Genomic DNA, 12,793 nt, shown 5'->3' with positions numbered 1-12,793 from the left:
ACTGTACTCTGACGAGCTTCGTTTTTCAGTTTCTGCTAAACTTTCCAGCTGACGTGTCTAAAATTGCACCACAGCACTATCCTCAGGGTGGGCTTGTCAATGGAATAAGGCGCCAGAGGGGATGTGAATGGGGCTTGTCTCCGCTTTGTTAGGAATCCTCAGTGTGTCCCCGACGGCTCCTCGGATTTCTAACAGGAAAAGATCCGAAACCGAGAGTAACCGAGTGTCGAAGGCCACTCGAGGGTTCATTGTCTCCAGCAATTTATTTATTGCTACACAAATACTTTCAGGTATCACCTGACTTTTAGAGACGAGGGAGAAAAGAAGTATGGGGTATCGTAGGGGGCGGGGGGTGGCTAAAACAAGATTCTGCAGGGAGATCTCAGCGGAGCAGAGCCCACTGCTGACCCTGGCGCTCGTGAGTCCTCCTTCCCTGGGTGCTCCCACCGCCTGGTCCCCAGGAAGACCCAGGAACAGGGTTCACAGCTTGGTTAATGGCCCTTTTGCCGTGGGTATTCCCACAGCCGGGCCAGCTTTTGTGGAAAGCTGAGGTCTTGCAGAACCCAGGGTTGGACCTGCCCCTCCAGGTCAAGACAGTTCACCACACTCACTCCTTTCCAGGACTGCCAGGAGCTCAGCTTCAGTGGGATCAACGTGAAGTTCCACTTAGTCCCGAACGCTCCAGGTGGATTTAGGATGGGGTTAGGGTGTGCTTCCCTGCACGTCTGTGCCCTGGAGTTCTCACAAGGAACCTGGACGTGCAATGTTCTTGCTGGACATTTCCCAAGACTCAGCAACCAGCTGGTGATCATCCAGCTCTGACCAAGACCATTCCCGGCGGGAGGAGGGATTCGGCAGCCTCTAGGTAAGTGTGGCCATTTGCTGGGGTTTCTAGAAGTGAGGGAGAAGACAGAGAAAGGTTTAATAGTGACTGGGTTGTGTGTGTTAGTCTCATATTTTACTCAAGAACCCAAACCATGCTCGACGGTCTTTCTTTTCAAATGGCTGAGTAGTTGAGGGGCATCATGTAAGTGTTCAAAGCCCACTTAAGTACATCACATTTGGCTCGTGTTCAACTCAAGGACAAAGTCCCCTTTGCTGGATGTGAGCCCAGAATTAGTAAGAATGTGAATCGATTTAAAACATTAGGAAATAGATTCAGGTTATTTATGTATTGTTTTGCCTCTTAGGCCTAAAAACAACCCTGCCTTTTGTCTTCAAGCTTAAAAATAAAGTGCCTCATTGGGAGTGTTGAGCAGATTCTTCAGTGAATCTAACACAGTTCTATCAGGCTGCCAGCACTGGAGAAGTGCTAATGCACTACTTCCCATCTTGTAATATCCCTGAAAGAGAGCAGTGAGGGGGGAATCCTCCTAATGGGCAAAGCTTTGGGCAGCGGACTTAGTCTTCTACTGCTTTCAGATTAAGAATAGACATGAACTCATGCACAGTGAGTTTGGCTGGTTGGTCAGAGAGAGCACAAAGTATGAAGATCTTTCTATCACATGTTAACCTCCACCAGAGCGCATCCACCACAGAAGAAGTACTAAATAACCAAGTAACCAGAATGCTTCTGCCAGTTGTTGTCAACCAGGCTTAGTACCTAGCAACTCCAGTGCTGGCAAATTGGTCACATGAGTGGAGTAGCAAGGTGGCAGGGATGGGCCCAATAACAAGGGATCCCATTCATCAAGGCTGATCAACTTATTGCCATCACCAAACATTGAACCTGCCAACAGGACAGACCAATGCTGAGTCCTTAATGCAGCACCTCTGCAGGAGAGCAAGAAGCCACCTGCCTCTTACTAGTTTACTCAGGAGGAGTGAGCAACCTGACCAATCAGAGTCCTAGAGAAGATATTCCCAGATGGGATGAATCATTATGTGAAGGAAGGGGCTCTGAGTAGCAGAAGTGGTGGAGTGGATTGGATGAGATGGATATTATACCCAGAAACATTCCCTTCTAGTGCAAGACACCCATTTCTCCCAGCAGTCTGGAGTGTGGTTTGCTGATAGCTCAAAGCTGACCTCCTCCCAGGAATTGCTTCAACTAAAGGAAGCTACTTTGTCTAAGGTTACACCCTCTCTCTGGGAGCAGCCTACATCTAATGACAGGTCTCTGAGTGGATGCAACAACTTACTTCTTGTGTCTCAATTCAGGGCAACACCGAAGGGTCATTGCGGCTCCAGAGCTCCCTGTGGGATTGGATGAGACCTCTGTTGCAACAACATCACAGTTCACACTTTCTCTTTATCCTCTGAATTCCTCCTGTATATTCTTCCTGGAAGCACTTCCCAGTAAGCTTCCTTCATAAAAACTACCCCTCTGAGTCACCCCAGTGAACTCAGTCTAATACATTCCTCTATAGTCTACTTGCAAAAGAGTTACTAAAGACATTATTTTAAAGCATAAGTCACATGTGTCTCTCCTGGAATCAGAATTATCCAGTAGCTCCCCCCTTGTACTTGAAGTAAAGCCAAATTCCCAAGATCTCCTACAAGGTCCTACACGTTCTAACCCTCCATTTCTCTCTGTCTCATCTCCATTACTCTCTCTCTCATTTGTGCTCTGGCCACATGGGCCCTCTTGCTATTCCTCAAACAATCCATGCAAATACCCAGCTTTTGACTTTTGCACAGGCTGTGCTCTCTGCCTGTGATACCTCACCACCTTCTTCCAGTCAAACGTGCTGCTACAATGTTAATAAGCCTACACTAACAACTCTGTTTAGAATCCCAGCCTATTCTCAACACTACAGTTCCCCCTACGTAACTGTATTTTTTCTATCACATTTAACAGCCCCTTATACATTATGTGATTCCTGATTTTTGTCATGTATATTAGTTTTATCCGTTTCCACCCTCTATGAGAAATTTTGTTGTTGGTGGTGGTAGTAATGTGTTGTGTCTGTAATTCCCTAATGCCTCCGAAGTGCCTGAAGCTGGGAGATCTTTATGCTGCAAATTTGTTCATGTGACTTCTCTGTCTAACATCCTTCCATGCATTCCCATTGCTGTTGGAATCAATTAAAAAATCTTTATCTTCATGTACAAATAATGATCATTCTTAGTTTACACCTGACATAGATCAATCATTACCTGTTAATTATTGTCAGCACTCTCTTTACCAACAAAAGTACCCTAATTTAGATATTGCATTCTACTAGAGGGTCCAGGTTCATCTACACATTCTCTCCTCTTCTGGCCTCATCTCCTAATACTCTCCCCCACCACTCTGCAGTTCAGTCTTACTCTCCAGGCACACTGGCAGGTCTTAGCTCCTCTCTCCTCAGGTGCTTTTGTCCATGCTGTTCTTTCTGAGGTGTAAAAAAGGAAGCCACTGCTGGCCCTTCTCCTGGCTGTCCACTTAGCTTCTTCCTTCTCCTGTCTGATTCCATGACGTTCCCTGTGTCACACACCATTAACTGCATCCCCAATGTCTCGCCTACCAGAGAGAAGGCGATATTTCTGAATCAAGCATGCCTGCACTGTGAATTCCTCCACGTCTTCACTGACTGTCTGGTTTTGCTTCAGACCTGTAGCATGTAGCAGGGAATTCAGAAAGAAGAAGGAGTAGGAAATGTGGCCAGGACCCTATTTATTTGTGTTCAATATAGTTAAAACAAAAGAGCATACTGGGGTCAGCTCTGTGAAGCACAATCAGAGAACGTCTATCAAAATTGCCAATGCACATTTTCTTTGATGCCGTTTTCCCACGTGTGCAAGGTATCATAACATACACGAGATACGGTGTATGTTCATAGATATGAACAATGTTTGCAGCAGCAGGATGGGGAAAATTAAGCAAACTGTCCGTTAAACTGTGGTACATTCCATATAGTTGAATACCATGCAGATTTAAATGAAGATGAAAAATTCTTTTCTGTTCTGATACAGAAAGACCACAAAAATACATTCTAAGTAAAAAAATAAAAAAGAGCAAGACAGAAAAATATCTGGATAAATGCCACTCTCTGAAAAAAAGAAAAGAACATATATCTGTGTAACTTTACACATTTAAAATCTCAGGAAGGATAAACAAGATACTAAAAACAATGGTAACATTTTGAGGGGACAAAGACTGGGTAGAAAGGTTGGGCACCTAGAAAAATTGGGTTTCACGGCTTCTGGAATGATGACTAGAGTCACATTTCTAGGACTGGGCAGTACCGATATTCCCGAAGTGACTTCCGATTTGAGGTCACCCCAGAAATCTGAGCCAGCAGGTGAATGGGAAGGCTCACGAATGTCGACCAAGTCCGACCCTGGAGATGCTGGGCTAGTGAAGCCTGGCAGACTCCGGGACAATCAGGAGTCAGACCCGTGGGAATACTCTTCGGGCACAAAATTTTATCTGTTAATGAGCGGCTTTTCCGAAGCCTGGACTCGCTCGCAGTTCAGGGCATCAGGTTCATTATCCGCACGTGCTCATTACCAGCCTTTTAGAGAGGAGCAAATACTTCCAGGGATTCCCGGACCATTAGCCGCAGTTTGAAACGTTTGTTTCGACTTTCATGTGTATGAATACGACTTGCAACCAATGTTCTTTCTTTTGTTTTGTTTTTGTTACTCGTGAGAGAAAGCGTCTGATTCCGTTTATGGAAAGCAGCAAAGAAATTCTCCTAAGACAAACAACAGTAACAATTGTTTTGACGTTAACACTTCAAAAAAAGGACGGTAGCTAAGAGTTCAAGGCTGGTTAGCTCAGGCGGTTACAGTGCGGTGCTAATAATGCCGAGTTTCGGGGTTCGATCCCCGTGAGTATCTCTGGCTTGCTTCCACCTCTAAAAGGAGACTATTGATTATCTTCAGAGAAACTTGATTCCTAACCTGTGAAAAGCGGGGAGTAACGCACAATGCGCTAAGGGTTCCCAATCCATTGCCGTCTTTTTCCCTTAACCAACTCAGTTCCCGGGTTCCCTTAAGTTGAACATTTCCCCAGGCAGAGTTCCTCCAGGAGCCATGCAGAGAGCCCAAGAGTGGAAGCTTTGCCTAATGGAGAAATAAAAGTGGAAAAGATTGCTGGCAACTTTTTGTGAAAAGCTTACTTGATTTTAAAATCGTCTTTCCAAAGCAGTTTTGTAACCCCCTCCTTTCTCAAATCATCAAGAGAAACAAAGTAAAGAGAGGTTCTTAAAAGGTTGCGCTTTCCATGTCTCTGAAGATCGTTTAAGGTTTCACTGACAGCTGACATGACCCCGTGAGGAAGCACCACGGAAGGTGAAGGACTGGCTCAGGAGACTTCCTCTCTCGACGTGTCTGTATCACTTTGAACAGGAAAAAGAACAGAGACCTTTTCTTTTTGTTTTTTAGTACAGGAGTCCAATCTGGATTCTTGTGATAAATACATAGACATGCATCTTGCATCATTGCTTCTGACTTGAAAGGATGGTGAAATATCACAGCTACCCCTGATCTCTGTGGGTAGTCTTTCTCCAGCCTGGTAAAGTTCTCCTGCCAGCATGCGATGATCAGTATTCAGCTCAATGGGAAGTTCTTTCTGGAGTTTTCTGTTCTCACAGCTCTCTCCTTTCTGCTACTCTGTGCTGCCAAGTCCAGCTGTCTTGGTCTCCTGGACTATCAGCTCCCTCTCATCAGCTCAGGGAGTTCACCAGCCTCTGCCTGGGTTCCCCTTCCCTGCATTGGGCCCAGAAACTCTCTCAAGGCAGTAAGTTAGGGGCAATCCTCATTCTCACTTCATTTTCCCCCAGGATGGCTTCATTTTTTTCTCTTTCGGGGATTACTCTCCTTCTTTGCCTGATGCTCATTGTCTTAAAAATTGTTGTTTCAAATATTTTTTCAGGTTTTAGTTCTTTCAGGCAGGAGGGTAAATCTGATCCCTGTTATCCCATCTTCGCTGGAAACAAGATTCACCACTATTTGGAGGATGAAGAGGGGGAAGTTAAGCCCTCTGCTGTGTCTGCTGTGCGTTGCAGGCTTTTGTGAGCAGACAGGGGCCCCTTGGTAAGCACAGTGGCCTGTCTTGGGGCAGTTTGCACTACCCTTCTGGGAATTTTGGGACCTCAGGTGGCTTGTGGCAGGCAGTCTGCACAGATACTCGAATGACTCTCCAGGACCCAACTGAGTCAACCCGTCTGGAAGGTCAAGGCTACAAGCCTCCTCGTGGATCAGAATGTCTTCTTCCTGGTTTTCTGTGTGCCAGGGCTGGTTAAGGGGGAGGATGGCACTTACAGGAGGACAGGGCCTGGGACCAGGGCTCCTGAGAGGACAATGCAACCAAAATGGGCATGTGGATTTCTGTTGGACTGGAAGGCTAAAGGTAGGAATTTTCGGATGAGGGGGCCAGAGACTTGGGGTATGTGGGATCTGTGTACTTTTTCTTTATTGTCACACTGCCTTTCACTTGTGGGAATTCTGGTCGTCCTCTAAGAAGTCCTGGTAGTGACTGCCACCTGACACAGCCTCACAGGCTGCAAGTGGATAAATGAATGGGACCTGCCAGCCCCTGAGTCCACTGGAGGGACGCCTCTCAGTCCCTGGCTCAGACCATCTCTGTCCCTGCCCACATCAGAGGGTGTGGAGAGATGAGACATGGCTGGACTCACTTGTGGCCTGGGTGGGTCTTGAAGGGAACAGCTGTTTGCCGATGATCTTTAAGTGAACTTTCTTGTAAAAGTCACATTTAATCTGTACTGATGATGCTGTTAGAAAGAGTAGTTTGTGTACTATTTGATTTTGAAATGCTCAGGAGAATAAGGGCATCCTCAGTGAGTCTATTTTGGCATAAATATTAAGGTAATTAAATTAGACCTTATGGTATTGATTATAAAAATTGATGATTTTTGTTGCCCTACAATTATATTCCAGATGAGCAGCTTTATGTTCACCATTTCAAGTAGTTGATTTTCTAATTTTAAAGTGTATTTGAAGAAAATTTAATTGGGAAAGTATAGTCTCTTCAACAAATGGTGCCGAGACAATCAGATATCTGCATGCATAGGTGTCGGAAAGGCAGTCTATGTTCATAGTCTCTTGACCCCTGCTCAGCCACAAAAGAATAAATAGTACACTTAAAAATGGGTGAATTTCATCGTATGTAAATTATACCTCAATAATGCTGATTAGAAAAAGAAGTATAAATCAAGGTTATAAAAACACAGAAATAGCGGTAGTTACACAGTGCCAGATTACAAAGTGATACTTTATACATCCTAGAAACTAGCTCAGAAAATATGTATTGTAAGAAAAGTATATTTCAAGCAAAGGGAGACACTTCGGCATGTCTACACCTTGTCTAGGTATTACTCCATTTAACACTCATCTATCCTGAGGCAGTAAATAACACCACACACTATTGTAGTTTCAACAGCGGCATATGAATTCAAGTGGCCCTTTAAAATCAGTCTTCTGGCAGACAACTGTCTTTTGAAATTATCCACAAAGACAGCAATCAGACAGTTTGCCCATTAAAGAAGCATAGAGCAGTTTGAGAAGTACCCTGAGAAAAATTATGACCATTAATACTATGAGCCCAATGATACAATTTCAAAATCAATGCTCTAAGCTATCAGTTCTTAAGTCCGTAAAGAGGAGATCAGAAAAGTGCATACTTTTACTGTCTTTGTATAATTATCTACTTAATTGCCTTTACTGATACGGTCTTTCTTCACATGTATTTGAACTATCATCTGACGTCACTTCCTTTCAACCTGAAGAACTTCCTTGATTATTTCTCATAAGACATGTCTGCTACCAAGGAGTTATCTTAGTTTTTGTTCTTCTGGGAGTGCCTTCATTTTTGAAAGATGGTTTTGTTGTATATAGGATTTTTTGGTGATAGTTTTCTTTTTTTCTTTCAGCATTTTCAATATGTCATTCCACTATCTTATAATCTCCATTGTTTCAGATAATAAGTCAGCTATTTTTCTTGTTGTGTTTCCCTGGCGTAGGTGAATCATTTTTCTGTTCCTGCTTTCAAGACTTTCTCTCTGTCTTTAGATTTCAGTGGTTAGAGTGGTGTATATGAAAGTGTGGATCTTTGTGTTTATCCTTCTTGGGATTTGTCGAGCTACTTTGATGTGTAGCTTGATGTTTTTAGGCAAATGTGGGAAGTTTTTGGCCATTATTTTACAATATTTTTTCTGCCTTTTAATCTTTCTGTTTGTGGTAGTACAATTAATGGTGTCTCACAGATCTCTGAGGCTGTATTCTCTTCTCTTCTTTCTGTTCTCCACAGTGGATAATCTCCACTGATGCATCTTCAAGTATATTGGTTCTTTCTTCTGACAGCTCAAATCTACTGTTGAATCCCTCTGGTGAATTTTTCCTTTCTGGCATTTAATTTTTTCTTTCTGGTATTGTACTTTTTCATTCCATATTTTTTGCTTGTGTTTTAAAAACATAATTTCTATTCCTTTATTGAAATTCTCCATTTGATGAGTCATTATCACCATACTTCTTTTAATTGTTTAATGTGGTTTCCTTTAATTGTTTGAAAATATTCATAATTGTTGCTTTGAAGTCTTTGTCTTCTAGGTTCAACATCCAAGTCCTCTCAAGGGCGGTTTCTATTGTCTTCTTTTTTTCGTGTGTATGGGTCACACTTTCCTGACTCTTGGCATGGCTCATAATTTTTTTGTTAAATATTAGATATTTGAGATAATATGTTGTGTCTCCTCTGTGTATGGGCACAGCCTCAGTCATGCAGGGGTGTGTGGGTGTGGTTTTTGTGTGTGGGGGTGGTTTTTGTTCACTTCCGTCTCTGTGACACATGCACACATCTTCAGGTCAGTGTGGCATTTGTGCAGATCTTTTTAACCCACCAATGGCTGTTTCAGCTCCCTGTTAAACCCCACTTCACCCTCTCACCTGTTGTTTGCCCCAAACTTATTCAGAACTGAAAGCTGGGAGAATCACTGGTCCATCCGGTGTTTTTGCCCCCAAGATTGCTACTTTAAAAAACAGTGTACTAATCAAGTGAGCTGTCCTCAGTAGCAACAGCAAAGTTGCTATTTTCATGGTCTCTCCTATGCAGGTTGAACAACTGTGCTGACAGAACTAATGGGGAATGAGAGCAGCCCTGGGCAAGAGCCTGCCATAGACTTGCAGTGTTCTTTCCTAAAGTTCAGTTGTTTTCATAAATAAATGCTCCTCGGTTTGCTGTATGCCTTTGTATGTGCTGAAATGGTGGGCTGCAGCAAGTGCCCAGTGAGGCTAGGAAGGGTAAAATGCTCTTCTATTCTGGGTCACTCATATTTATACTGCTATATCTTACATATACCAATTGTGCTATCAACTAATTTTTTATGTGATACTCCATTTTTTTGGCCCCATTTCATCTGATGTGCATCACTGTTCTTTCTCCTCTACAATGTTTACCCAGAGTAGCTAGAAGTAAGCTACATTTTCATTTGAAAATTTTTGCCATGCCAGGGCAGAACCCCACAAAGGCACTCGACAGTAAGACTTTTCCCCACAAATAAGAAACAATTTGTGATGTCATCAAAATCCTTTTCACACCAATGAAGATAAACTTGTAGTTCATGTAGCAAGTTTCTTGTGCCCTGTTAATGTGGATAATTAAATTAATATATTTCCTAATGTTACTGAGATTTTAGGAGTATCTCTCCACTGACTGCATAGGTCCAAATTCCAAAGTGTTTCAATTCTGACTCCCAAGGCATAGATGAGGATGGCTTTCCTGTTCCCTGGCTGCTTGTTAACCATGTGATCATGATGAACTTACTTAAACATTCAGTAATACCCAACCCTCAGGAATGTGGCTACCACAAAGTAGGGCATGTGATAGTTGGTGCATGTCTCCCCTTCTCACTTTTCAGGGAGTGAGTTCCATTGGTCCAATGCGACAGTGATCAAACCAGGCTAATCTCACTCTTGGGGCACAGGACGACCTTGCAAGAAGTGCAAGTGCCCAGCATCAGGCGATCAATTTCCTAATCATCAACTACCATATGGATTTAATCTAAAACTGACCTTTCTGAGAGCACTCCTGATATCAAGGTATACATTTCTTAATGGCCTTTTCTCACATTGCAAAAGGAGTATGTTCCTCTTATTCTTCTAAAATCTCACCAAGATTGATTGCCTCAAAGTGCAACAAACTACAGCATTCAACACAGGGACAATTAGAATGGCTTGGGAAAGGTTAAGATAATTAAATTATTCTAATACCTGGGTAACCATCCTTTAGCAAGTCAGGAAGTTTCCGGTTATTGACTTGTAATAAATTAAGGGAGAATCTAGTCAAGTTATCAAATGTAATAACATATCAAAAATAATTACTGATGTGGACTACTATGTGATTTTTCTGGAAAGAACTCAGAAAATGTTAAATGATTGTGAGACATTTGTATAACAAAATCTGATCTACTTTCCTTTTATTTGTATATTAAAATACATCTCCTCAGTAGTTATAAAAGAGGCATGAAATTAATTCTGAAACATGACTTATCATGGCAATGTGTATGTTTATTCATGATTGTGTGAACTAATTTTAAAAGCCTAGTTGTATCATTTAAATAAGCATTCAGTTATTTTTACCTTTAATTTTACTGATTAGTTTTCAAATTCATAGTATTTCTGTTGTTATGATTAATTGTGCATAGGTAATAATTTTGACAATTCAGTAGAGAGCAACTCATAAAAATTGGAGCCTTAAGCCCTCCCCTAAAATAATTGTGATGTGCATGTATATTTTTTGTTTCAGGAAAGTAGGATTTAGGAAGGTTAAAATAACTTTAAGAATGAAATTATTTTATATTTTGATATGTATTTGTGGGAAACAAGTTCAAGAAGGAAACAATGGCCTGAAATTAAAGGCTGTAAAAGAAGTACTTGTTTATGCATTTATTTTTTCATAAAAAATGATTGCATCAAATTATGCAGAATTTATGTTCAATATTTTGAGAGTGATGCCACAGTTTCATTTTTAAATGGTCAATAATCATAACACAAAGAAAAATAACTGCTTAATCTTATGATAAAAATTTATTAGTCGTCAAAAATCGTTCCAGGGGTACATAGCTTTCAAATTTGGGGGATGGCTATCGGTAACAGAATTTTGAAGGCTAAAGTCTCAACTTCAAAAAGAATAAAACGTCTAAGCTCTGTTAATTCTTCAGCGTTTGTTTGTGTCTTGTTTCCGTTGGAAACAGCCTCTAAAGCCAATGTTAAGAGACCCCGCTTAGATCAGATATCCCAACACGTCCTTTTCTCCAGTGCTTGGAGATCTGCATAGCTGCTGGGACTTCTCACAGCAGGGGTCTGGTGCCCAACTATCAGTCACTCTTTTAGCCCTCAGAATAGAAATCTGAAAACTTGAAAGCGGCCCCAAAATCTAGAGCGCTCGTGGGTACCATTGTCACTCCAGAAATGGTTGGGATCCCTCTTTCCACTCGAAATGGCCTTCGCCTACGTGGCCACCAAACTCCGAGCGGGACGCTGAGTTGCTGGAAACTTGCCCAGGAGCGAGAGCTGCCTGTCCAGGATCTTTGCGAGGGCTCTGGAGCTCAAACTTGTCTCTTTCAACACACACACACATGTACACCCGCTCCTGCTAAACGCGTTTCTGAGTTGTTGTCCAGCCTCTGTTGTGAATATTTCTCTATGTTTTCTTGGGGCGGAATCGAGTTTGAGAAAGTCTGTTTTTCACCAGAAACAAAGTTCGTTTCTGCTGGAGGCAGAGTTTTCGTTTTGTCCTTTTCTTTGCGCGGGAGTGCAGAAAGGGGAAACGGAAAACAGGAAGAGAGTCTGGAAGAAACAATATTACTTGATCTTGGTTAAAAGAAGTTAAACGAAAAAGTCTCCTTTGGAAAGGGGCAAGAAAGATTCACCTTAATTTTAAACAAACACAGGGATGTTAACAAAAATACGCTTTTCACTTTCCGATGTAAAAAAGAGTGCTCCATCGGTGGCCGGTTAGCTCAGTTGGTTAGAGCGTGGTGCTAATAACGCCAAGGTCGCGGGTTCGATCCCCGTACGGGCCAAGGAGAGTTAACACATTTTAAATCAAAATTAATCTTGTAGTCACGGCGAATATTGGAAATGGCGTCTTAGACATAAAATTGGGATTAAATGTGGACTTCATTTAGTGATCCTCGGCAGTGACACCTACCTTCTTCGTCCCTCTCTTCAAAGGGTAGGGGGCAGGGGTAAGAGAAAGCTTGTGGAAAAAGTGGTATAGAACCTTGAGTAAGGAATTTTAGTAAAGATAATGAGCGTACGAGGATAGAGATTGGCATTGGAGGTGAGATTTGTGTCTAATGGCCGCTGACTCTCTGAGAGCCCCACTTTCCTTGTCCCTTTCCCAGAGTCAGTCCACAGAGGCTCCGTGAGGCCCTTACGAGCTTCGTCCACCCTATTGTCTCCCTGACCTTTGAGCGGGTTTTTCAAAAGTATTAAAGTCGCTATTGTTACTGTTAAAATAATCAGAATCGGACACATTGCACATTTTCCTTTCTCTTCCTTTTCTTTCTTTCTTTTCTTTCTTTTTTTTAATTATCAGTCGGCTTTTACCAGAATTTCTGTCTATGAGAACAGATTTTTTTTTTTACTTCCGGATCTCCAGGACCAAGAACAGTTCTGAACACAAAGGAGGCATTCGGTAAATGTTTGTGGAGTGAATGTATGAAGCCTTGCCATCAGTGTGTTTTCAAAAGTTGGGATTTCGTTTGCTGAATCTGATTGGTACACACATATAAAGGAAACAAAGCCTACCATAGTCACCATTTATGACAAAACATCGTGATTGTAGAGGCCACATCATTGTATAGACTACACAAGAATTTCAGAAGTGAAAAATTAATGACAAATA

General features: G+C 42.1%; 1 non-coding gene across 1 annotated transcript; it reads left to right on the top strand.

Moving 5' to 3' along the window:
* Positions 1 to 11,892: 11,892 nt before the first annotated feature.
* Positions 11,893 to 11,966, top strand: TRNAI-AAU (transfer RNA isoleucine (anticodon AAU)). Its single transcript has one exon. It is a non-coding gene; the product is annotated as a tRNA-Ile (tRNA).
* The last annotated feature ends 827 nt before the right edge of the window (positions 11,967 to 12,793 follow it).

This window comes from Equus przewalskii, chromosome 19 (genome assembly GCF_037783145.1).
Source record: "Equus przewalskii isolate Varuska chromosome 19, EquPr2, whole genome shotgun sequence".
Lineage (NCBI taxonomy): Eukaryota > Metazoa > Chordata > Mammalia > Perissodactyla > Equidae > Equus > Equus przewalskii.
The sequence above is the reverse complement of the archived record's forward strand: the minus strand, read 5'-3'. Positions and strand labels throughout refer to the sequence as shown.